Below are 26,003 nucleotides of genomic sequence, written 5' to 3' on the forward strand. Positions count from 1 at the left end.
CCTCCTCCAGCTATTTCCCTCATTGGAAATTCAGAAATTGCATCATTTCTTAATTTTTTTTCCTGTTCTTTCTTTGACCATTTCTTTCTCCATTTACCTAATTCGCCTAATTTTCTGAGAAAACTTATTAATTCTTTTATATGTGTCATTCTCCCAGCAGCATTCAGACTGTCAATGTCCTTTTCAGAGAAATCCACTCTGTAATGTTTCTGCAAATGTTTCTGTTTACTCAAATCAATTTCTAATTCAGCAGCCATTTCTTCCAGTTGTTCATACCTGTTTTTTGTTTTCCACTGAATACTTTTACAGACGAACAGCAATTCATCATCTTGATACAACTTCAAACTGTCAGTACCAATTGTGCCAATGATTAATTCTTCCAGATCAGCTTTTAATTTAGCAACATCAAGTTTTTTATATTCAGGAACTTCAGGGCTCATTCCAATTTGAGGTAATTCCATTCTATTTAGACTTTTCTCAGACAGACCTGAATCTGAAACTGCCACTGATGGTGCTTGTGAACTTGACAAACTTCCATTTAATGTTAAATTTGGCATCATAGATTTTTCTCTATGAATCTTTGAAAGTTCCGAATAAAATCTCTCAGCAACCTTTTGAATTTCTGCATTTAATGGAACTGTCAAAGCTGTTTGTTTATTGTCTCGCTGATCAAAAACCGGTACAACAGGACCAATAGTAACTGGTACTGTCACTGCTTCCATGCCTTTTGTCAATTGTTAAATTAAATCCTCCTTCGCTTTATTGTAACTAGAAATTTCTGGAATGTTAACAGGTATTCTCGCTTGATTTTTCACAAAATTATTTTCCTGTGGGACTCTGCTCTCTCTGAGTGTACTACAATTATTTACTGATCCTACTCTTTCGTGTAATTTCAAAATTCTGGGAGAACCTTCTTCAGCTTCTCTAGGAGGTGCACTTGGAGGAGTTTCTGTAGAAACTCTCGGGGTAAATTGGGAACCTGCTTGATAAGGTGGCAGTTTGCGTTTGGTTGCATAAATGTCTTCTAAAACTGCATCATCTAATTCCTCATCAATTCTCCTACCAGCTATTTTTTCTTGTAAATCCTCAGTAATCATTATTCTCACTGGATATAGACCATCATGCATGTCTGCCTTTCTCCAGCGTTTTACTTTTTCCTCATGTGTTTCTCTGTTTACAACATATTTTGAATATTTAGGTGCTGAACACTTGCTTTTGCGTTCAAGTTCCATCATCTCAACCTCCCATTCAACTAAAGCTTCAAATTGTGTAGGTCTTGGCTTTGGCACAAGATCCATCATTTTTCCTCTCAGATTTTGTAAAATTTTCAAATTAAATGACCCATCTTCTGGCCAGGCTAATACGCCATCATTTCTAGTATAATGCATCCAATTATCAAACCAAATTACAGTATGATAGCCATATTCACCTTCCATATAGGCTGCAGGTGTTTTGTACTTATGAAGTAATTTACCACCACGCGTTTCAATTTTCTTGTCAGGTTTAAAATAATTTTTCACCTTCTGAAACCATGAAGGCTTTTTCTCATAATCATTCCAATAACTCATGTTTGTGACACAATGCTATGCTGTTAAGGATATTCTACTTTGGTGGCCTCTCTAGTATACAATACTAGTTGGTAGGTACTATGACTGTTGTTGCTGTTATAATTTTATTTTGGAATTCTAATGGCAGCTGTTTAATTATCTGCTTTTATTTAATTTTGTAATAATCAGTGACCTTGCTCTAGTCACCTTTACTGCTGTTATTCTTATCAGGGTAGCTGCTGCTATGATATTCAGTACTTTACAGAAAATTTCACCTTCTCAATGTTGTGGTCAAATATATAAAAAAAAACGAAGCTTTGAGCATTACCAGCGTAGCTAATCAAACACTAGGCAAAAAGTAAACAATGTGCATCAGCACAACAAGTGCTTGAGCCAATCAGCGCACAGCTGCTAAAACACTCAGCCAACCACAGTACCCACCGAGCCTCAACCAATCCGGTCGCGGCCTTTCTTATGACGCTGTGGTATTTTAACCAATCGGAGCACAGTGGCTTCAAAGCAATGGGTGCGCGTCACCAGCCAATGGGTGCGCGACTCCTTTATGACGCATCGGAACCTGAACCAGTGATGCGCGTCACCAGCCAATGGGTGCGCGGCTCTTCCTCAGGACCAACACACAGTCACAGAGCCTCACCCAATCAGAGCGCGGCTCTGCCTATGACGCGTCGGCGTTTGCACCAATGGGAGTGCGGCGGCTGACGTAGACAGCCGCTACAGGCAGCTCTCCCCTTACGCCCCCCTCCTTTGCAAAATGTTCATAACAAAATGCTCGGCACACAAATTAGCTATACGCTTTGAAACATTAATGAATTTAAACGGAGATGTTCACAAATGCAACTGAACAAACCCACAACGCTATGCTTCACTCTAAACTAGTGCAACACTCGCCAGCATACATCAGCTATAATGTGACATATAATCAAGCCACCTTTTTCTCTAAAAATAGCGCAATCTGCAAGAGAAAGACAGAAATCAAAACGGGAACACTTGTAAAATAAACAATATTTTGAGCATTAATCGCGTCTCAGCCAATAAGAGCGCTGCTTTGCTCTGACACTCCAGAGCACATCAACCAATCAGAGCGCGGCGGGCTCTGACGTATACAGCAGCTGCGGCTGCAGGCTCTCCTCACACGGTCTCGCTCCAAAATCAGCCCCTCCTTCACAATTTTCGATCGGGGCACTTTTCAATTATTTAAAATAGTGCTCAATGCTTAAAATGGATTTAAGTAACGCACAACACCTTACAATACTTCAAAATAACGCATTCTTTACCTTGAAGGCTCAAAAAAACACCTTTCCAATTATCTTTTTAAAACTTAAATTAATAACTACATAAAAACAAACCATTTGCCTGTTTCTCTAATAAAGAGATAGTTTTATACATTCATTCAAGTATCCTTAACGTGGAATAGACGACGCTATTCTCACAGAATAGTTTCAATTGCCAATAGAGTAATTCTTACCCTTCTAACAGATTACAATCATTCACACACTTCCAAACAAGAAAACCCTAAATCATACACACACGAAATCTTGGCAGGACTTGAACCTAACCACAGAAAACGTCAGACGTTGATAAGAATAGACGACGCTATCTCACCCTTCTCTCAAGCTTGAATAAATCCTACTATTCTTTTCACAGAAAGTTTTAAAACGGGCAACAAGTCCCTATGCTTAATGCTACAATTTCATAGGCAATCCTCACTATACATTCAACCAGTCAATCTAAGGTCCCTAAACTTGTGTTGTACGTCCACAACACGTGATATATTCTATACCACAAATTTGAAACAGACAAATGCACTGTGTAACTCTTCTAGTCACACTACCTTTGCCGGCAATAACCAAGAGTCTTTCATACTACTGAAAAACTCTTAAGACTACATATAACATTTAACAAAATCAAAAAACTCAACATATGTTAAACATTGTTCCTATGACTATACCAACATATATGTAACATGCATGTCAAAAACAACATATAACCATCCTCTGCTACCAAAAATTGATCCAGCGCTCCAACAGAAATTCTTTACAAATGATGTCACCATCTATCATCAAACTTACCAATCAATACCAGGCCCATAAGAACAACAGAGCAGCTGAATCATGAGGCAAATGGATCTGATATGTTGTTATTAAACTCTTTTCAATAAACAAGACCAGCTTGTCATTTTAAAGGTTTATTTTAAAATTCTCAAAATTGCATAAATTTAATCAGCTCTTCATTATTAACAAACATTTATTTTTATTAAATAAGCTTTATTGCATTAATCATTGGCTCAAAAATCTGGCAGTTCAACATTGCATAAAATAATGAATTATAGAAAACATGATCCTAAACCCTAAGTTAGCTTTCTGACCTGAAAAGGAAAATATGAATAAACAGTTGAATGCTTACAAGTCCATGGGAAATCGGACAGCACTTCGCCCTCAGGAAACCGTCAGCCCCGTTCCCTTCAAGAGGCCCATTTTTATACCCTATTTGCTCGCTAATTTAACTAAAATGTATTTCTTTCTGAAAGTTCAGCACTCTGATTGGTTGATGACTGTCAGACCACCAAAACCACCACGTCCAGGGTGTAAGCGTCACCGTACTATTGTTCATTGACATAGAGTGACATCAGCTTCCGAGTGTCTTTGCAACAATTTAAAAGTTGCTTCTCTGACTTCCACCAAAGCTCGGCAAAATCATCCCTGCCATTTCCTCGGCCTTGAGAAAAGAACATCCAGAGCAGTTCATGAATAAGTCTCTTTTGTTAGAGCCACAGTCTTTTTCAAAGGTTATGCAAAAGCAAAGTTCCATGGAAAGTTTCCAAGATGACTGCACTTGGCTCCAACTCTGCTCACGTACAGGCCGACCAACTTTTCTTCAGAACCAGAACCAAGGATAGGCCTCAAACCACATTCGGGCTAATAATTAAACAAACACAAAAAGAGTGATTAATTCAGGTAAAACAAACCCTTCTGTTACCCACCCTTCCCTGCTAATAATTAACCCACTAATAAATTACATTTAGCAGAAGCGAACAAATAAAGAAACACATAAAATATCTACCATTCTTCATATAGTCCAGCTTTATGATTCTGAAAGAGTAAAAGATGATTAAATGTTTCACAGACAGACACATCACAACATAGGACAAACATGTAAGCACATATAATGAAGCACATGCCTTGAATGATCAGCCGCATATTAATAGTGACAAAGACAATAGGACAGACATGACAAACAAAACAATATTAATCATGTGTTACAAAACAGACTTGCAAATGCAACAAGAACACATGTTATTAGTTCCCGCGTGTTCATGTGTGGTGCAAACTTAATCTAGGTTGGATTAATCAAACAATTCACACAATAATTCATTAATTGATCAGTTCATGTTATAGGGAATTGAATCCACAAGTCAGAATAAAATATTTTCTGAAACCTGCTTCATCACAGTCAAAAATTCCCTCTCCCACACCTCTCATGGTAGAGGATCGGGTAGTAAATTCCTCACCTCTCACTTCCAAACCCACTTCGGTTCTATCTGAGCTGGAGCAAGAACCCCCGAAAGTCAATCTTGGCAATGGATCCATATTACAGAGTTCGCCCATAATAAATAGACTAGATCTAGGCTCGGGTAACCTAACCAATGGAATTTTTTCCAAAGAAATCTGGAAGCCCTGTAACAGCCCTTTCCTCTGATGCAAAATCCACGAGAGGGGTTTCACTCACCATTATTTTCTGGAACATTGCCGGCCTACGTTTCTAAGGTCAATTTAGGGGAGTGGCTTATCTTCTCGCGGACTTATGGCATTCTCGGTCTTCAAGAGACGTGGGCCATTTCACCTATTAATCTAAATGGTTATAAAACCTTTTTTTCCCCTGCAATTCCGTCTCCATCAGGGCACGCGAAAGGAGGTTTAGTGGTTTATATTTCCAACTTAATCTCAGTACGGGAAATCACTGCCCTATAAATGGAGGCTAATTTTCAGATAATTCTAATAGACATTAATAAACTGGATTTCCTTGTGATAGTCAATTTCTATAATAATTTACAGCAGTCCCAGTTAATTGACACTCTGAAGGAAATTCGCCATCTCCTTTTAGAATTTAATAACAATCATCAAGGGAAAAATCCCATTATCATTTGGGGCGGTGATAACATGTGGCCTTCTAGATGAGAAAGATAATAACATGACTCATTTTATCCATACTCAGAGTGGGGCTTGTTTGAATGAGACAATTCTGATCTTGCAATTGATCTTGGCCAATGCATTAATATCACCCACCGTTCCTCTTACTCCAACCTTTAATGGTAGAGGAGCCTCTAGCTGTATAGATTTTATTTTTCTGGCAAGTAGGGCTTCATCCCTTATTTCGAATTTTACAACTCACGATTGTGTATTTAGTGACCACTTCCCTATCTGTACTACCCTTTCTCTCCCGTTGGTACTAGGAAAGACCAATCGGATGAGTTCTCACGGAGAGGAAAGTTTGGTCATGAACAGACTAAATGGTTACACACTTAAGTGGGTACATGCTTACCCGGTAAAGATTACTGAAAAAGTTGTTAAGAACTCCATGACTGCAATCAGGATCTGTCTGGCCGATTCATCGACCCCTCAGGAGATTCTTGACAACTTTTTGGTAGTTACCAAATCTGTTAAAGAAGCCTTAAATATTAAACCCAAAGGGGAAAGAAAAAATAACGTTGGCTGGTTTAATAGCAACTGTACCAAAGCGTACTCAAATCTTAAAAACGCTCCTAACAAAACCATAAGAGATAGGCAAGAGATTATCCAACTCAGGAAAAACTACCATAAGGCCCTACGACAAAGGAAAACAGAATTGAAAGAGGAACTGTGGGCAGAATTACATAAAAGCTGCTTAATGAACGACAGTGTCGCCTTTTGGGAGGTGATTAATACCCCATTTCTGTCTGGATCCAGGGAAACCAGCAAAATAGAAGTTACGATTGGCAAATCGTCCTGGATAGCACACGTTTCCCAAATATTCGGAGTAACAGCAAATGTGCCCTTAGCTCAGTGTCATTTAGGGATGAACAGTAATAGTACCAGGTCCACTTCCATTCCACTTGTTTTAGATTTCACTCTAGATGAAGTCGAGCAAGCCCTAAGTGCTAGCAAAGGGGGTAAGGCCCCAGGCCCTGATGGGGTGCCAGTTGACCTTTACAAATTTAAAATGGATCTCTGGGCCCCAATTTTGCTCAAGGTATTAGAAGCAACTTGTAAAGTTGGATTGCTGTATTCTTGGTCAGAATTCATTATGGTCCCAGTTTTTAAAAAGGGTGATCGACTCAGCCCAACTTGTTTTTTTGTTTTGTTTTTTTTGTAACTTTTTATTATATAAAACAAAAGGAAACAACACATCAAACATACAATCAAGGCAATACAGCAATAATACAGCCATTAGGTCTGTGCTCAAGGAGGACGGGAGATATAGGACAACAGGAGAAAAGATTTTTTGAATACAGATGAGGGGAGGGTGCCAAAGGTAGAATTGCATATGAACAGCACACTATACCACAGCTAGAAGGAATGTGGGTCAGGGAGACTGGGAAGGACTAGGAATCGCAGTGAGTGGGGGCGTACAGATATCTCCACGGTATGAGTTCCACTGGTTCCAAATCTTCCCCCATTTTTTGGGTCTGCCTTTTGCCATATACACCGTCTTCTCTCTGAACATGCACCAGTCCAGACTCTCTTTCCAAGCAGTCACTGTAGGCGGCCTTGGGGACCCCCACAACTGTGCAATATCCCTCTTCGCAACCATATTGGCAAGAGTCACCCACCGAAGCTGCGACACGTCATAATCATTCGGACCCCACACATTCAATAAACATTGTCGGGCTTCTGGCATCATCACAACACCCGTTACTTCATCCATCACCTCATGTATACGTCTCCAAAATCGCACCACCTCAGGGCATTCCCATATGATATGGAGATAGGTGCCAAGGAGACCACACCCACGCCTACACATGCCATCCGTGGAGTAGCCCATATGGATCAGACGGGGACCGGTGACATAGATTCTGTGGAGGATCTTGAGTTGGACCAAACGGAGGCGGGCCAGAATCGCCACCTCCCTGGGAGAGGAGATCGCGGACTGCCAGTCCTCATCATCCAGTTCAATACCATCAGCAATCCAAGCTTCACGAAGACGATCAAGCAGACTCGATCGGTCATTGATAATTTTCTTATAGAATAATGAGATAGTACTGTCTGGCACATAACCGTCTAGTATATGATCTTCGAGGGGGGAGGATTCCGGAATATCACTACCCACTGGCAACACAGAGTTCAGAGCATGGCGTACCTGGACATAACGAAATTTTTCCCTGTCACTCAGCTTATACTCTACTTGCAGATCCGAGAAGGTCTTCACCTCTCCTTTAACCCAGAGATCACGCACTTTACTAATACCGATCGTGTCCTATTTATCAAATCCCTTCGTCTTCCATAGGCCACCCAACTTTGCAGAGGCATAGAGCGGAGTTGCACCAGTCAGTTTATCGCTCCAGCCCATAGCCGCCGTTGCGCTATGCCATACCCGTACGGCTATCGCGGTAGGTCCCGAGAGTTGTGAACGCGAGGGTCCCGAATAAAGCGTCCTATAGTAATCACCACCCGGGAGCAGCCACTTATCCATTTCAAATGCTGGATTCAACGCCGGGCCATACATCCAGTGGTTGATGGCAGCAAGGTGGGAGGCCCAATAATACCTACGAATATCCGGGAGTGCTATACCGCCATCATACCAGGGAAGTGTCAATTTTGGAAGAGCGATGCGTGAACGTCTGTCCCATATTAATTGCCTCTGCAACGATTCTACTTCCCGAAAATATTTCGACGGGATGACATCAAAACTATTCTGAAATGTGTATAGGAACCGCGGTAAGGACATCATCTTAAAAAGGGCCGCACGCCCTAGGGGAGATAACGGTAATTTACGCCAACGCGCTACATCAGAGCGCAACCTTTGGAGTGGTTGGAGTAAATTGCGTTCATAGCGAACCGCCGGATCCAACGAGATAAACACACCCAAGTACTTAAAGCCAGACTGCGACAACTGGATGGGACAGCCCCGCGGCAAACGAGGGACATCACCCGCTAGTACATAAATGTAGGATTTCGACCAATTGATGATAAGGCCCGAGTTCTTCCCGAAGGAGTTAAGTACGTCAAACAATACGTTGAGCGATTTTTGGGGAGATGTAAGGTACAATAAAATATCATCCGCGTATAAGGAAATGCGATCTTCAAATTCCGGCGTCCAGCGTATACCCTTCATCGAAGGTTCCCACCGTAGCCAAGCGGTGAGTGGCTCCAACAACAAAGCAAAGAGGAGCGGGGACAACGGACAACCCTGCCGCGTGCACCTCCCAAGAGTAAAAGGCACGGAGACACGGCCATTAACCACCACCTGTGCCAGTGGCGTTTCATACAGGAGTTTGACCCAACCAATAAAACCAGCGCCGAATCCAGATTTGGCGAGTACCGCCCAGAGATAAGACCATTTGATTGCATCAAAGGCCATCGTGGCGTCCAAGGACGCCAAGATGGCTGGTTCACGCAGCGTCGGGGCCCTCGCGAGAACACCATGCAAACATCGCAAATTTAGTGCCGTGTTACGGTGTGGGATAAAACCTGATTGATCCCGATGAATCAGGTCGCTAATAACCGTAATCAGACGATTAGCAAGCAGTTTGGCGAGGATCTTAGGCTCTGCATTTAAGAGTGAAATGGGTATATAAGACGAGCAGCGATCTCGTGGTTTACCCTCCTTATGGATCACCACAATGGTAGCAAGACGCTGATCTCTGGGGAGGGAGCCACTGTCTCGCGCAGCCAAAAACATATCACGGAGATAGGGAGCTAGAGTATCAGGGCGTAATTTATACAGTTCAACAGGAAGGCCATTGGGACCCAGAGCCTTGCCGGAACGAATGGAGCGCAGCGCGAGAGCCACCTCATCCACCGAGGGCGTGGCATCCAAACAGTCCCGATCCGATTCCGACAAACATGGAAGTGCTATATCTCGAAGCAACAACTGCGAATCCTCCTCGGGCCTGTCGGACACCAAGGTATAGACCTCCCGAAAATAGTCAGCAAAGCATTTAACAATTTCAACAGGATCCGTTACACGCACACCACCACATGTCTCAACCACCGGAACCACTCGACTTCAGCCCAACTTGTTATCGTGCTATTTCACTACTGGACTCCTTGGGAAAAGTTGTGGGGCGCATTATATTAGAACGCCTACAGCACTGGGCTGAAGACAACATGATTTTATCGGACCTCCAGTACGGATTTAGAGAAGGTTTGGGCACCATTAAGCAGGTTTTAAATTTGACCTTACTTACGGGTAAATATGTAAACGCGAAAGGTGGGAGACTACATATGGGCTACGTAGATCTTACTTCAGAATTTGACTGCGTAGACCATTTGAAGCTATGTGGCATCTTAACAGCAATGGGTGTTGATTCTCCGTTAGTACATTTTCTTCGTGAAATATACTCCAATGCCACAGCCAGAGCGAGATTTGGAATGCGTGGTGAGTTGACAGCTCCATTTAGGGTTGAGCGGGGAGTCAGACAGGGTTGTATCCTGGCCCCCTTCCTTTTTACTCTCTACACAAATGGCCTAGAAGAAGCCATGTTGGAGGGGTGCCAGGACCTACCCCAAATTCAAAATCGTCCGATCCCCGCTGTCTTTTACGCGGACGACGCGGTGATCATTGCCCGCACTCCCCTTGAACTCCAACGCTCACTAAACCGATATAACTCATTCATGTCAAATCTAGACTTAATGTTAAAAAAACCTTTACTATGAATTCTGGCCCAAAGCTTAGAAAAGGGAGAGACATCTACATAAATAACTCTCGGTGGAGAATACACCTACTTATCCCTATCTTGGAGTTTTAATAGACGAGAAAGGTACATGGAGAAAAGCTATAGAGGCCAGAAAATTGCTGTTTTTAAAGTCAACTATTGCCCTTGTACATTTCACCCAGAGACTAGGAAAAAGACCCCCGGAGGAGATGATCCGCATCTATCAGGCAAAATGTACTAGCGCCGCCATTTACGGAGCTGGGGTGTGGGGCTATGTACAGGCGGAATCTCTTCAAAAAGTGGAGAACAGCTTTCTGAGGTTTCTCCTCGCTGTTCCACAGGGTACTTCAACCTTCAGTTGCCACCTAGAATTAGGTTTGCCCTATCTTACTGACATCATAAAGATGCAGCCAATTCTGCTATGGCACCGTCTTTGGACATCATCGAAGTTAGTTCTCACTCAAAGTCTCTTAAAGGACTGTCTTTTACTTGAAAATGTTAGTAAGATCAGTTGGCTTCGACATGTCAAGAAGTTTCTGTATGACCTGGGCATAGAGAAATATTACCACAACCCTCCAGAAATGGCAGTGCTTTCAAGGAAAACGTTAAAAAAATCAATGTTTATGCCACTTAGCAGATCTTCGTCTGGCGTCAGAAGCCAATAAAATCTCGGCGCAGCACTCTCTGTTGATCCAAACCTCCTTGGTGATTCAGCCATATTTAACCTGGAATTTAAGCAGCTATGATAGATTTTTGTTGACCCGGTTTAGGTTCAACATTTTTTATCGACTTGTTACTTTTCCAACTGTAAATGACTGGTCAAAGCTGCTATCTTCATGTCCCTGTGATGGTGTTTCCCCCCAATCTCTTTTGCATTTGACCCTTTTTTGTAAATTTTACATTGAACCTAGAAAGCGTCGGTTAGTCCCAATTTTAAAAAGCTTGGGGCTACGCCAATGCCGTCCTGCTCTCATGGCTCTCCAACTTCTGGACTACGGTTTTTTAGCCTTACATATTGCTAGGTTTTTTTAATTTTGTATTCGCCACAGAAGTAATTTATAATTGAATATTGATGCACTTTAATCTTCTTGATGAATATTCTTTTAATGTAAATTTGTGAACGTCAAGCTACTTTGTAAACCTATTGTGTTTTTTAAAAATTCATGTATCACTACTGATAACGTATTAATATGATCTGTATATACTTTTATGGTTTTCTCCTAATTGAAACCGAATAAAGTAAATTCTGATTCTGAGTCCTTTGAGGGCACAGGCTAGAGGTAGTGGGAGGTGTTGTGGGCAGAGAAAGAAAATGGGAAGAGGTGAACTTGGGAGGCAAAGTGAAAGGAAAGAGAGTGTGAGAGGAGAACAACATCAAAAAGCCCAGGGAGGGAGCAAAGAGAGAGAAATAAGAGAAAGAGAGAGCAAGATACAGAAGAAGAAAGGAGACATAACAGGAAATGAGGGGAAGATGAATTTTGAAAAGGTTGGGGGGGAGCAGCAGCGACTCGTCCTTAAGGGCAGAGGTTTTTCCAGTGTGAAGAGTGTCGGTCAGGCTCAGCATTGGTCAGACAGACTCTTGTTGTTCAGGTAAGGCAGCCAGGCGCTGTACATGTGCTAAATGCGCAGGCACATGGCTGCCTGAGCTGATCTTTACTAGGCTGAAGATGTCACAGCAGCCCAGTGGGCGTGATCCTTCAGCTGGGCAAATACTTGGTGGTCCTCCCTCATGACAAGGGGAGTGTCACTGATAGCCTTGGACCTGGGTGCTTCAGTTTGAAGCACGAAGGGCCCAGGGCTGAATGCCTATCATGACACTTCATCATAGAATGGGGTGGGGCCCGCAGTCTCACTGACCCCATCCCACTCTGTGACCAGTGAGGGACTGCTGCCTCCTCTAATTGGTTAACCCAGAACAAGGTCAGCCAATAAGAGGAGGCGAGAGTACCAATTGTTAGGATCCACTGAGGCTTCCCTCCCACCACATGAGATCACTGCTGTGGCCCCCTTAGTGTCATTTAAAAAAATGTTTGGTGTCAGCATGTGTTTATGTATGAATGTATGTGCATTTGTGATTGTGTGCTGTGAATGGATGCATGTTAATGCATGGGTGTGAGTCACTCACTGAGTGTGCATGTGTGGCACACCCAACTCCACTCTGCTCCAATAAGCGACCACCACAGGGAGTGAGAGACCAGTGTCATGCCCCCCCAAATAAGACAGGAGCCAGGAGTAGTAGACGACACGTCTTTATTCCTCTCTGTCCTACTTGTAACTGTCTTCCTCACCTCGGTTCCTTGCTCCTCCCTTTCCTGCTCCTCCCACGAGTCTATCCCGGAACACTAGACTGCTACCTACGATACTACATCTCTCCCTTTCTTAACAAAATAGAGTCACTTCAGACATGTCTATAGTTCCTTAACTGACCGCACAGGTCTACAAGTTGTCCGCATGGGTCATGGACAATTTGCCGTTCTAGGCTTAGACTCAGTCAGCTCCCCATGCGTTGGCAAAGTGTGGTCTGTTGGAGACACTGCATTGTTTGAGCTGTCAGCTGCCTTGACAAGGATATCCTTGACTGCGGGAGTGTCCTTTCGAAAATGCGAGGCACTGTGTGTGATTCTCTGATTCTCAGATTCGTTGCAGGTTCCAATAGTCGTCCGAGTTGTCCACTCAGGTTCTGGCGTGATCGTGGTTGTCTTTTGTGAAGTGACGGTTGGTGGCTCAACTCGATAGCGGCACTCTGCCTTTCTTGGTAGCCCTTGCTCGACTGATGCTCGAAGAGTGGACGGTGTTCTGGTTCTCTTCCGGACATCTGCATGAGATTTTACTTCCTTGCGTCTCTTCCGGTCGGGTATAACAGTGTCCTTTTGTTCCGAGTCATGTATACCAGGCAGTAAGGCACTGTCTGACATGGGTGGCTCGGTTTGGTCTGGGGACTCCTTTGTTGACCCGGTTTGTCTCACCCACTCCCACTCGCATTTGGGACTGGTGGACTCTTTGATCATCCGGGCACGTGTGTGTTTCTTCCTTACCCACCCATTCTGCCTTCCTTGCTGAGTGGCAGGATAGTCCTTGCTGTCCTGTATGTCTGGTTTCCTTCTGCAAGCGCATTGAGTCAGCCTCGCTGACCCCTTCAAGGGTGCCGATATATTCCTTATGTCTTGAAATGGCTGTAACTGATATGACGTGTTGTATTGTGGGGTGATCAGATGTTCTGAGTCACTGATTTGAGATGTGCTGGTTGACTGGAATAACTGTACAGACATGCTTTCTGAATTGGAGGAGCCTTTTGCTGGTTTCCTCTGAAAAATGTTTCTCTGCGATTGTTTTGGCTGGTACATTGCTTGAGCTGGTAGTCTGTGATGACATGCTCCTGGAGTCTGAGTCATCCGTGAGGCATTTTTGTGAGTGTAACTTTTGAGGTGTCCTGGGTGTTATTGCTGTGGATAGGTTATTTGCTAACCACGCGTTTATTTCTTTGGTCTGGTCGTGGAGTCCTTGGTCTCGGTCCCTCTCACGTTGCATTAACTGTCTCCCCCCAGTGTTCTCATTGTCTTTAGTGCACATGCCTGTCTCTTTCTGGTGCCTGAGTGGTTTACCACGCCTCATGTGATTTGTTTCTTTTTTTCGTTTGTTGGGTGCACTAACGGCAGTGACACTTGTGTAATGCGTCTTTCTGCTTGCCGCTTCTTCAGAAGTGTCTACAACATTCGATGGGCAGTGGGTTGCTCGAGTGTGTTCGTATACAGGTGTCCAGACAGAGTTGACGTGACTCGTCCACTAGTCTGTATTTGGTCCTTTCCACATATCCATTGAGCAGACTGTCATCTGTCTCCTTTGTGTGGTCTGTCCCACTTGATGCTCCATCCGAATAGTTTGTAATGTCTGTTGAATGATTCACTGAAGACGTATCAGTGAGGCTGTCGTAATCATCTTTCACTGCCTTTTGTGTTGTTAACTCAGGGTGTTTCACGTCACTCGGTTTCTTCCGCTGTCTTGTCTCTATTCTGCCTTCGCCCTCCCTCTTTCTGGTTTTGTTCGTTTCCTGGGCTTTCTCCACAGATATGAGAGATGTCTCCATTCTTTTGTCTTCGTGACGTGCATTCGGGTGTGGTTCTTTTGCTGATTGTCTTGCTTTAACCCGCTCTCCAACGTCAGCCCTCCTGATGATTTCTTTTAGTGAGAACTGCCCTTGAAGGATCTTGCGTTTTGTTTCAGGTTTTGAGCAGCCTTCAATCACCCAGAGCCGAACTGCTTCCTCATCTGTAAATGTATTGAAATGGCAGTGGTGCACTAGGCTTTGTAGCCTAGTTATGAATTTTACTAATGATTCTCCGGGTTCCTGCCGTGCCGCGTTGAAAGCGATGCGTTCAAGATCCACGTTTTCTTTTGTGTCGAAATAAGCGCGTAGCGTCTCTTTGAGTTTTTCATATGTCTCTATGTCTTTAGCTGAAAACGTTCTGATTAAGCGTCGGCCTTCGTGACCTATAAGCTGAAGTAGCAGTAGTAGACGTTTTCCATCCCTTCGCTCACCAGTTGTTTCAAGAAAGTCATCCAGTGATTCTAGCCACCTGTTCCATCGGGGACTCAAGCTCTGCTCGTTGGTCTGCGTCATTGGGGGTGGTATTTCGATGCAGGGTTTAGATGTGCGTGTTTCTTCTCTCACCACCATTATGGTGGAATGTATAACAATGTCACAAGGCTGTTCCTTTTTCTTCCTGTCTTCTTTTACTGACCGCCCCTCAGTCGATAGTCTTTGTTTGGTCGTTTCCTTTGGTTTTGGTAAGATTCGCTGCGCTTGGGTGACTATTGAATGTTGTCCGCCCCTGGCGCGACTATCTCGGTATGCTTCAGTGAGTTAGGCTTGGATCTCCTGAGGTCACATGGTCACCATTCAGCTGCACCATGCGTGACTCGTGGGTCCGCGAATTCCCGCTTTCGTTTCTTCTACTTTTTAATTGTTTGTCTTCACGTGGTTCTGAAGTTTGCTTTGGTACTTGCCTTTGCTCGTGCTTGTTCCGTTGGGGATCTGCATTTGTTTGTGTTTGTTGCATTCGAGGTTTGTATTGGCGTGTGCTTGCTGTGTTTATTGTTACTTTGACTTGCGCTTGTCGCTGAAGTCACTTCGATTCATCACACTTCTTGTTGCTCGTATTAGTTGTCGATTGTGCACAGGTCGTCTTTATTCGTTGTTTGTGCTTGTTTACATATTCTTGCATTTACTCGTGGTTGCTTGCATCGGCTCTGGTACTTGCTCGTGTTTTCACCCTTTTCTTTGCATATGTTTGTCTACTTGTTCAGCCTCTTGCTTTGGCTTGTGCTTGTTGTATGTCTGGTCACTTTTATTCCTTTCATCACTTGTTATTTGTACTTGTGCTTATTTTCTTCTTTCCCTTTTGCATTTACTTGGGTTTATTGATTTTGCTCTCTTGCAGTGGCTCGTGTTTGTTCACTTTATTATTGCTTTTGCTCGTGCTTGTTTTCTTATTCTGTCTCTTGCATTTGCATGTGCTTACTCTGTTTGCTTTTGTCAGTGTTTATTTATTCTGTGCGCCAATGCTTGTTTCCAAACTTTGCTTGCCTGACTTAAGTATGGCCGCTTGGGCATTTGAATAGGGGTGTCTCTACAGGCTGCCTGACTTCAAGATGGCCGCCGTCACTGAAGTCTCAGTTCACATGAGACTTCCTCTCCATTCATTTCAATCAGTGCTGATTCGTCCAGGACTCAACGACAGCCGGTCTCAGAGGCAGCAACTCTTCTCCAGGTCCTTTCACCTTTGCAGCGCTGCAGCATCCAGGTGAGGTTGGGGTGGGCTCCCACCTCACTTTTCTTCGGTCGCGCGCTCACTCGGCGACTGCGTGCCAAGTCTCACGCATCGGGGGTGAGCTCCCGATTTTGGGCACTAAACCAGCGCTCGGCTTCAGCACTCAACAGCGCTTGGTAGTCGGGCTTCACACGATCGCCTGATCGCTGAGTTGGCTCGCTTGCCAGGACTTCAAATCAAATTCATGGGGCAGCATTCAGGCGCGACGTGTAGCGCGTTTCGTTTTCGCGCTTCTGGCACTCGGCGCTGACACAGGCTGCAGGCTCTCTGGTCTTGGGCCGTTCACAGACGGCAGGGGTTTTTGGGCAAATGTGGGTTTCAGCATTATCCCACCCTCGTCGCCATTGTCATGCCCCCCCAAATAAGACAGGAGCCAGGAGTAGTAGACGACACGTCTTTATTCCTCTCTGTCCTACTCGTAACTGTCTTCCTCACCTCGGTTCCTTGCTCCTCCCTTTCCTGCTCCTCCCACAAGTCTATCCCGGAACACTAGACTGCTACCTACGATACTACAACCAGCATGGCCAAAGAGAGGGGGGAATAAGAATGGAAAATAGGACAGAGGAAGATAGTGGGGAGAGAGAGAGAGAGAGAGAGAGATAAAGAGGTAGCAGGGAATGAGATAAAAAGACCAAGAGAGGGAGATGAAGGCGGGGAGAAAGAATACCTGAGGGAGCTAGAGATAGAGAGTGAGTGAAACATCCCCTGAGAGAAAAAAGAAAAGCTGCCGAGACTGTGCAGAGGGCAGTAATTTGGGAATGAGAGTGTGTTAGGGGTACTGGGAAGAGAGAGAGAGAAATAAAGAAGAAAGGTAGGTGGTGTATGGAAGGAGAAAGAACAATGAAGGGAGGGATAGAAAGTAGAAATGAAAGAGGAGGAAAATAGGAGAGGGAAGGAGAACAGAACTGGGATAAGACCAGAGAAAGATGGCATCTTATCATGCCATCGTGCCACACGGTTGTTTCCTGGCATCCACATTCCAAAACATGTAGGGTGATTTATGGTGATGTCTTTCTCAAGCCAAAGATTATGTGACGTCAATTCCAGGAAGTCATAATCAATGCTAAAACCCAGACTGGACAGACCTTTTGTTCCACCAGGCATTCCCCGGTGGGCTGGAGCCCTCGGAGGCTGGTTTTGAAAGACCAATGCTCCTCCTGCCTCGGTCACTTCCCCCATCTCCCCGAGGTCAATTGCAGCAGGCTCGGGAGACTTAAAGAGAGAGAGGGAGGAGTGAAGGAAGTGCAATGTAGATAGAACGCGACCAGAGAGGGAGGCTAGAGGATGGATAGAAAGAGAGACAGATTGTGCTAGGAGACAAAGGAATTGGGGCTGGTTTGATCATTATTTTGAGTTTTCGTTTCACATTTTTGTCTGTTTTGGTTCCCCAGCCCAGCTGTACTAATAACTGTGATAGTATCCACTTATAATGAATACACAAAGAACGCCAACATTATCCACACACACGCGCTCCAAAGTCTTGTACACAAAACAGGTCTAAAGTCGCCTAGTTGGTATGACCGATGCATTTATTATCCTTTGGCTCCCTCTGGAGTCCATGCAGTGAAAGGGCGGCATTTTATCTGTGAAAGGATTCTCTGCACGAATGAATCGTGGGTAGCAGAACATTCTGCGTTCTTATTTGGCATGCCAAGTTATGATACATCCAGGGCTTTAAATGGGATGAAAAAACTGGGGGGTCTCTCAAAGGGGCGTGGCCAGTGTAATTAGAGGCGTGGCTTTAAAACACTTACGCTAAAAATCTGCGTTTAGCATAGTCTGCCGCCTGACTTGTATTTTGCTGTTTCTGTCATTGCATCCAGATATGTGATACAGTAAGTAACATCATACCTACAACAAGTAAGGACTATTGGCTTGTTTGGTGTGAGCATCTCTTTATGTATGAATGTATGTGCATTTATGATTGTGTGCTGTGAATAGATGCATGTTAATGCATGGGTGTGATTTACTCACTGAGTGTGCATGCGTGGCACACCCAACTCCACTCTGCTCCAATACGCGACCGCCACAGGGAGTGGGAGACCAGCAGGGCCTAAGAGAGGGGAATAAGAATGGAAAATAGGACAGAGGAAGACAGTGGCGAGAGAGAGAAAAAGTTGTAGCAGGGAATGAGATAGAAAGACAAAGAGAGGGAGATGAAGGAGGGGAGAAAGAATGCCTGAGGGAACTAGAGAAAGAGAGTGAGTGAAACATTCCCTGAGAGAAAAAATAAATGCTGGCAAGACTGTGCAGAGGGAAGGAATTTGGGAATGAGAGTGTGTTAGGGGTACTGGGAAGAGAGCGAGAGAGAGAGAGAGAGAGAGAGAGAGAGAGAGAAAGAAAGAAAAAAGGTAGGGGGTGTATGGAACGAGAAAGAGCAATGAAGAGAGTGGTAGAAAGTAGTAAGGAAAGAGGGGGAAAATGGGAGAGGGAAGGAAAACAGAACTGGGATAAGACAAGAGAAAGATGGCATCTTATGTTGCCATCATGCCACACGGTTGTTTCCTGTCATCCACATTCCAAAACATGTAGGGTGATTTATGGTGATGTCTTTCTAAAGCCAAAGATTATGTGACGTCAATTCCAGGAAGTCATAATCAATGCTAAAACCCAGACTGGACAGACCTTTTGTTCCACCAGGCATTCCCCGGTGGGCTGGAGCCCTCGGAGACTGGTTTTGAAAGACCAATGCTCCTCCTGCCCCGGTCACTTCCCCCATCTCCCCGAGGTCAATTGCAGCAGGCTCGGGAGACTTAAAGAGAGAGAGGGAGGAGTGAAGGAAGTGCAATGTAGATAGAACGCGACCAGAGAGGGAGGCTAGAGGATGGATAGAAAGAGAGACAGATTGTGCTAGGAGACAAAGGGATTGGGGCTGGTTTGATCATTATTTTGAGTTTTTGTTTCACATTTTTGTCTGTTTTGGTTCCCCAGCCCAGCTGTACTAATAACTGTGATAGTATCCACTTATAATGAATACACAAAGAACGCCAACATTATCCACACACACGCGCTCCAAAGTCTTGTACACAAAACAGGTCTAAAGTCGCCTAGTTGGTATGACCGATGCATTTATTATCCTTTGGCTCCCTCTGGAGTCCATGCAGTGAAAGGGCGGCATTTTATCTGTGAAAGTATTCTCTGCACAAATGAATCGTGGGTAGCAGAACATTCTGTGTTCTTATTTGGCATGCCAAGTTATGATACATCTCACACAATATGCGTGTCTGCATCTGTGTCATCCTTTCACATACGTCACAGATGCAATGTATGTTAATACGTTCAGGTGACAGGGTTGAAAAATTAAAAGAAAAGAAGGAGCAGACACAACCGATCTGAATAACCAACCACAGAACCTAGAAGCCTCGCCCCTTAGAGAGCTACAGATGGTCTAGGTAGATGACAGAATCTACAGTCATTACAACAGCAACATCAATAATCAGGAATTACATTAGGGGTTATTCAAAGACGGAATGACCTTTTTGCTAACCAATTTTTATCTTTGTCACAAGTTGAAATTTCCACAGATGTAAAGGGGACAATATACTTATACACACGAATTATTGTTAACAGATCAATTTCCAGCCAATTGAGTCTTTAATTACCACCACGGTCTTTCCAACTCCACTTTAATGGCTGTTCTTCAGTTCCCAAGTCAACCAGTTCCATGCGTGAGTAGTTCATCCAGCTCATGTGCTTTTTGTTGCATGCCAGGATTTTTAAACTTGTTCAGTAATGAAAGTGAAAAACTTTGCTCTGCGATTCTATAAATAGGGTCGAGCAAAAAGACGGCAGAGTCAAGGGGGGTAACTTAATGTGGGTAGCATCTTGAGGACAGAGCCAATGACAGACACTCAAAGCAAAAGCCAGCCCATGTGCCATTTGAACCATAGGTTGTAACTAGGCTGCAGACAATTACCATTTATTCATTTCTTTGTTACGCCAACAACCCTCATCGTCTAACATTCCTTCTTTGGACCACTGCTCAAGTTCTTCCACAGAGGCAGATATCTGTATATCCAATGTTTATCCTGTCAAGCGAGCACTAGTTAAATGCTGAGTTTTAGTCTGATTCAAAAGGGCATCTACTGCATGGGGTACTAGCACCAACAGTTTGTGTGACAAAACTATCCCTTCACTGACGTATGGACACAGCTGTTGCTGCAACTGAACAAAAACATCCAGGCAACGCACGAGCAACAGGATCAAGAACTGCAGAAAAATATGCACAGGGACGCTGCTTGTCACTGTGTGTCTGTACTAAAACTGACAATGCACATCCATCTTTCTCGTGTACATAGAGTGTAAAGGCCTTCGTATAAACTGGTGTGCCTAACACTGGTGCAGAGCAAAGAGCTTGTTTCAACTGGCGAAAGGCATTTTGACATTCATCTGTCCAAGGAAGAGGAATCGGAGCGTTCTTAGTCAAAAGTGCTAGCAATGGTTTAACAATGTGTGAAAACCCCAATATCCATTGCCTACAAAATAAAGTTAAACCAATAAATGCACGGACATCTTTCTGTGTGGAAGGTACTGGAGTGTCTAGAATTGCTTGAATGCGATCTGATGTCAGTGCACGGCCCTCCTTAGACAAAAGGTGTCCTAAATAGGTCACCTTCGGTCTACAATATTGCAATTTCTTCCGTGATACTTCATGGTGATGTGTCACAAGAAAAGAAAGTAAGGACAAAGTAAATTTTTCACACTGCTCAGGTGGATCAGATGCCAACAAGATGTCATCGACATATTGTATGAGAGCCACTCCTTCAGGCAAAATAAAAGAATCAAGTTGTCTTTTTAAGGCTTGACTATAAATACTCGAACTCTCAGTGTACCCTTGAGGAATTCTACAAAATCTGTATGATCTGTAATTCAAAGTGAAACCGAACAAATATCGGCTATCAGGATGAATAGGAATCGAGAAGAAAGCGTTCTTTAAATCCACTACTGAAAATGTTGTTGCTGTTGGAGGGACCAGGGTAAGCAATGTTGTTATGTCAGATACTACAGGGTGCTGTGGTACTACAATCTTGTTGACTTCTCTCAAATCAATGATGAATCTATAAATCTTAGTGTCAGTATCTTTTTTCAAAATAGGAAGAATCGGACTATTGCAGACATTATAAGGAACTTCTTCCACCACTCCCACCTTAATCAAATCTTGTACAATATGTGTAAGTGCTTCTTCTCCTTCTCAAGAAATTTTATACTGAGGCAATCTCGGCAGTATAGCACCCTCCTTGACACTAATATGTACTGGTGGAATAATCATTTGTCCTACACCGGTGTCTGAAGTAGCCCACAAAGTACTAGGGAGTGAAGCTAGTGCAATATCCTCTTTAACAATACAGAATCTCTCAATCATGGGGTGGTTGTCATTTAAAATAACCCGTACTCCTTCCGGAGAACATCGTATCATGGCCCTGAAATATTTGAGCATGTCAAGACCCACAATGTTGACTGGTGTATTTGGAGAAAGCAAAAATGGACATGGAGCAGTAAACTTATCAACATGGAGTGCAAGTGGCTGTGACAATGGGCTAAGGGTGGATGTTCCATCGAAACCTATCGATGTAATAGTTAAGCCAGACAGGGGAGCCCTTGGAATCAAGTGTTTAGACAAGGCGCTACGAGTAGCTCCTGTATCAACCAGAAACTGATCAGTAGAACCCAAAACATGTACTGTAACATAGGGACCCTTCTGATCTACTGGAACTTTAAATGATTCCTTACCCCATCCTAGGCAATCCTATGCATAAGCAGAATCTTGCAAATTAGACGGCTCATAGTCGGACATTTGATATTGATTCCGTCTGTCAAAAGTATTAGCCCCCTCTTGTCCACGTGTATTAGCATCAAACCTAGCACGATCATTTGTATTTCCTCTAGGCCCTGAATATCCTGAACGATTTCTCAATTGTCACCGACCACGTGAACCGTGCTGAGCACATAGCACTGGACAATTAGAAATCCAATGTCCGAATTGGCTGCAATACGCACACTGATCAACAGACAAATCTACACAAGGATAGGGAGGAAAAAGACGAACCATAAGATCCACATCCACCTCTATTATTACTTCTAGAAGGTGGGCCATAAGCTTGAGCCATCATAACCTTTGTTTTTAACTCTTTAGATTTTTTATCCTCCTTACTTTTAGCTTCTAATTCTTGTTCTTTCATAATACTGAGCCATAGTTAGGAGAGAAACCGGAGAGGAGGTAGTCCATGAACTTTCACTCGCCTTTAGGCGACTAGCTATTTCTGGCAAAAGATTTGTGACATATTTATCGACAAACAGATGCCTACCCGTGTCATCTGTCAATGACTGACCACTAAAATTGTGGAATGCTTCTTCAAAGCGTGTGAAGAAGTCTGAAACTGATTCATCTATCTTTTGCTTACAAGACGCTAACATAGTCCAATCTATCTTTTTAGGGGGAATAATCGTCTTTAATTTAACCAAGATAGCTGCTGGAAGATCTAAAATTAGCTGACACTGTTTCTGTGCAGGTTCTCTATACCACACGATCATCAACTTTACGCACAGTTCTCCACATATCAGGCGGTAATATTAATCCAAAAAACAAATCAATGTCAGACAGGATCATAGTACAAGAACTAATGGCACCCTCAATTTCTTCATAAAAAGCTGTCGGAGTCTTTCGCAGATCAGGCAATGCATTTTTAAGAGCCATGACATCTGCTCTATTCCAAGGAGTGTAAACCCAATTATAAATAAAGTACCCTTTCGCGTCGACAGAAGTCTTATCATCACTTGTGCCGGTTCCTTTAGGAGGAACATATAAAGGTGAGGCTTCCCGCATAAGTTTTACATTTACAACATTCTTATCTGTTTCGAGCGTCGGAGTTCGTGCCATGTTGATTCGGGATGTTTGTGCAGCTGCGTCTGCTGCCTTTTTCTCCTCCCGCAAACGGACTGCTTCATCACGTAGTTTAACCAAGCGTCTGATCGTGTCAGCCACCTGGGAGAAGACAAAAGAACCTTCACGTAATTGCTTACAATCAGCTGCTATATCATCTGGCTCTACTTCCACCGAATATTTCCTAAATCGCTCAAGAACCTCTCCAGCAAATATCTCGGTGAAATATTTTTGTTCCCTTTCCGACCAATTCTGAAGAGTATCTAAGATTTCAGAAGCAGTATTAGTACTACAATCGGCTTTATGCACCGCAGATCTAATCTGAGAGGAACGTTCGGTATTTAACATTGAGCGAGTGTCTCGGGCTTTATCCTGCTCCGTAGGAGAGTCCTCATCTGACTCATCAGGAGCAGAGGGAAGAGTATATGGAGGTGGACAACGATCTAATCATCTTGAGACTCATCTTGGGGTTTATTAAGAATAGGCTAAAGAGGCCTACGAATAGCGCATTGGCCATTTACCTGTAACTGACGCTCCCTATCTTCCCTTTCTTTAATTTCTTTAATCTCTTTATTTATCATTTCTAATGCTTTCGCGTGCACACTTTTACGCTGTTCTTTTTCAATCAAGGCCTGTTCACGCTTCATTCGCTCACGCGCTTCTTTCTCCCACTTTCGCACACAGTCAAACATGTCTTGCCTAGCCTTTCGCTTGAACATCTGTTGCTCCACATACTGAATCTTTCGCAAATCAAATTACCCATGCATAGGCCAACGCAACTCAGGATCCTTGCGGGTGTATTTATTCCACAATGTACTGTACATTATGGACGAAATACCATATTTAATATACATGTCCCTATTAGGTGTCCCCTCCGGGGGTGCCGGTTGTGCTTCATCGATTCTCAAATTGGTACCACTACAAAAGCAAGTCATCTTATGAAGTGTGCTGGAAACAGGCATGCCAAAAATAGTGCAAAATATGCAGTATTATAATCAAAAGTAGCGCTTAAAGTACCATTCGTACGTTGCGCCGTTCAAATATTCTTAGAAGTAGAGAAAAATCTCCTCATTACCTGCCTATATGTATTGCAACACATATTTATACATATTCATAGGACGAGTTCAATATTTGGCCAATTCCATATACAAATGCCACAGTAAGCGTTTCTAAACTACCTTACCAATCCAAGGCGCCACCTTACAGCAAGTGCCGCATAACGGCTCTTACCAATCAAATGGTGTCCAGGTTCCTACTGCCAAGTTCTCAAATCGACCAAACGGTCACTGCACGGTGAATCAACAGAAGAGATCTCTGTCGAGGACCGGCGCCACCTGGATGGTCAGATCGGAAAGAAAGGGAAGACTCGGGTCTCCTCCGGCAGTGATCACGTTCAAAGCGAGATTCCAATCCTTCGTCTTGACCAGTCCTTTGGGCATCCGAATCGCCGATGAGTCCCACGTTGGAAGCGCCAATTTGTGGTAGCAAGCCCCAGCCAGGCCTACTAGTGCAAGGGATTCGCCCTTCTCTGCTTAGAGTCCTTAGACCAAAAATAAGAAGTTGGCACAGAAACTGGAATAGAAAAGACAGAGTTTATTAAACCTCATGAGGTGGAACTACATTCACACAACACCCTTCGGTATAGTATGAAGTAGCACACAGACTAGATGGAGCTTGGTCCTTTTATACTCACACTAGGGCTGAAATGAAGGCGGTACAAGGCACAGAGTTATGGTTTCAAATACATATAAGGTCATACAGAGAGTGTGCTAGCAACAAGTGGGAAGGGGTGACAGTTAGCTAATTCTGGTGGACACATCTTGACAGTTACAAATTGGAGACAGCTGTATGCTCAACTGAGCATGTGCAAAGCAGAAGAAGATAAATATATCTTGTCTCTAGGCATATTTCAAGAGCAGTTAACAGGAAGGTAGGACAGAGCACATGGCAAACAAAATGGCCGCCAGAAATACATACTGGATTCCGTAAAACGGACAAGATAGTCTCTAAATACAAGATGTCTTCTGCTAATGCTTAACCTAATCATTGCTAAATTACGACAAAGGCCTAAAATATAGACTTCCTACTTCTCCAGACTCTTTTCCTTGCCCTTTGTCTTCTTCTGGTCCTCACCTACCAGCTATTCCTTCTGCTCCTTTACCTCTCTTCCTCCAGACCTCTCTCCCACCTCAGCGTTTCTCTTCCTCAATATGATCATCTTCCTCTAAGTCACCCTCCTACGACTTGCATTGTTCACCTCCTCTGCCTCTTATTCCTGGTCCTTTTCCTCTTGGAGTTCCCCCTCCAGGAATTCGTCCTACCATCCTCACTTTTCTGGACCTTCCCTGGGCCTTGGTTGTGTTCCTCCTAATTCTGATCATCATCCTCCTGGTTCCTCTTGCCATGGCCATAATTTTCTGTCTGATGCTCCACCGCCTATCCCAGGTCCTCATCCTCCAGCTCTTTCTGGTCTTCTTTCTTCTGGTCCTATTCTTCAGCCACCTCGACAACCGCCTTCTGGTTCAGAACTGGTCGTCTTGGTCCTTTTGTTCCTTCTGGCTCTGATCCTAGAGGCTCTGTTCTTCCTGATCTTACTGGTCCTTAAACCTCTATCTTCATGGTCATACTCTTACTGATGTTTGTCCTACTATACATCCTGATCAACATGCTTTTGATTCTGTTCCTGGTCCCCCTCGACCTGGCCCTCCTGATCTTCCCTTTTAGGTAGAGCCTGGGCGGCGCATGCGCTGCTCTGCGAGGCACGCTGTATTGAGGAATGGAATAAAAGCTCGGCCCATCTTTTCGAATGGCTCCTGTTACAGTCCTTTCAAAAATCATTGCTATTCATTGATAAATAGGCTTACTAGTCCCTCCTT

The sequence above is a fragment of the Lissotriton helveticus genome, chromosome 12, assembly GCF_964261635.1.
Source record: "Lissotriton helveticus chromosome 12, aLisHel1.1, whole genome shotgun sequence".
Lineage (NCBI taxonomy): Eukaryota > Metazoa > Chordata > Amphibia > Caudata > Salamandridae > Lissotriton > Lissotriton helveticus.